Below are 1,930 nucleotides of genomic sequence, written 5' to 3'. Positions count from 1 at the left end.
TACCTCCTGATGCAGGGGAATAGTACAGAGGTTGTGTCAGAGCCAAGCTCTTAGCAGACCTTGGGCTCTATGATGAACAATTTTCAGGAGCCAACCCTGGTTCAGAGCTGTAACATATGCTCACTCCTCTCTTAGCAATCTCGCAAAAACACACATCAGTCGTGATTAAGGCTGCCAACCTCCAGGTACTAGCTGGAGATCACCTGCGATTATAACTGATCTCCAGCTGATAAGAGTTCAGTTCACCTGGAGAAAATGGCCCCTTGGCCAGTAGGACTCTATGGCATTGAAGTCCCTCCCCTTTCCAAACCCCATCCTCCTCAGGCTCCACCCCCAAAATCTCCAGGTATTTCTCAACCCAGCAACCCTAGCATTCACACACAAACACACATCACATGTGATATAATATATGCAAAATATCTTTCTCTCTCATACATATGTGATATAATATATATATGTGATATATATATCTATATAATATAAATAATATCTTTATTATTATATAAATATATTATCTAAATAATATATGTGATATAATATATGCAAAATACCTTTCTCTCTCATATTACCTTGTGCGAAAACGCATGGTCGCTTTATCCTCCTTTAATCCCTGTTTCAGCCAGGATTCAGCCAGGATTGAACGCATGCGTTTTGCCTAATGTGCATTCGATCCTGACTAAAACAGAGATTAAAGGAGGATAAAGTGACCATGTGTTTTCACCCCTTGTGTTTCTAAAGCCTGCTCAAGTGCAAGAAACAGCTGGTTTTCCAGGCTGGTTGGGCAGCCAATACATGAAGGCTGCAATCCTACGAACCCTGCCCTGGGAATAAGCCTCATTGAATAAGGTGGAACTTAGTACCAAATAGACCTGTTTAGGATTCCTCCCTAAACTCCATGGTCTCTTTAACTCCGCCCTGCAATGGATTTTAAAGAAGGTGCAAGAACCCAGGTGGCTGCAGCCTCCCGTTGGGGAAATCCTCAGCAAAGAGCGTCCCGGCATTAAGGGTTCACATTCTGTAGCGTTCTGAGAATACACGTTAGCCCACCTTCACCCTGTGCCTAAAGCTGGTATGGACCCCTGCTGCCAAATGACAGCATTGATAGGACCAGGATAGCTGCACTGTGGTTACCAGCTGACCAAAGGAAAGAAAATGCCCTGTCCATTTAACAGAGCGCCAATGGGACGTTTAGCTAGCTGCTAGCAGGTGATGTTATTGATTTGACCTCCATTCCATGCAAAGCTTCAGCTGACCATTTCCACTCTGTTATAGGGACAGGATATTTTTCACCAGGGCTGCTTACACTCCTCCTCCTTCATTGTCCTCAATATCGCTCAGGAACTAGAATATGTGAATTAGGGACTGGGAATTGGGAACCAACTTCAGCCTCCTCTCTTACTACCCTGTCATTACAGGCTGTTTTGGGACGTGTAGAAGTGCCGGGATCTAACGCAGGCACAGGCTCCACAGCTCTAGGGAGAGCTCTTTCTTTGCTTCCTTGCATTAGATCATCACTCCAATGATGTCACTTACATCAGCTCCTCATCCCGGTGCCTCCCGATACCCTCTTACCTTTTCTTGTCTGGGCTTCCTCTTCTCCCAGGCCTGTCAGCTCTCTGGCAGCTGGCAGGATCAACAACAGAGGAAATCTCTGTTAAACTTTATCCCTGTTATGGAAGGACAGCCTTGGAAGTGGAGGAGGAGTTTCCCTTCAAATAGGCCTCCTCCTGCAGTATGTGCTGTCCCTGAGAGGATTTTCATAATCCGTTGTTTGGCTCCCCTGCACGCCATTCTTCCCTGTTGAACTGATCTCTGTCGCCTGGAGATCAGTTGTAATAGCGGGAGATCTCCAGCCAGCACCTGGAAGTTGACAACCCTAAGGGAAACAGATTTTTGTAGTCTGGAGGTCAGATGTAATTCCAAAATCCCA

This window comes from Euleptes europaea, chromosome 2 (assembly GCF_029931775.1).
Source record: "Euleptes europaea isolate rEulEur1 chromosome 2, rEulEur1.hap1, whole genome shotgun sequence".
Lineage (NCBI taxonomy): Eukaryota > Metazoa > Chordata > Lepidosauria > Squamata > Sphaerodactylidae > Euleptes > Euleptes europaea.
Note: the sequence above shows the minus strand (reverse complement) of the source record.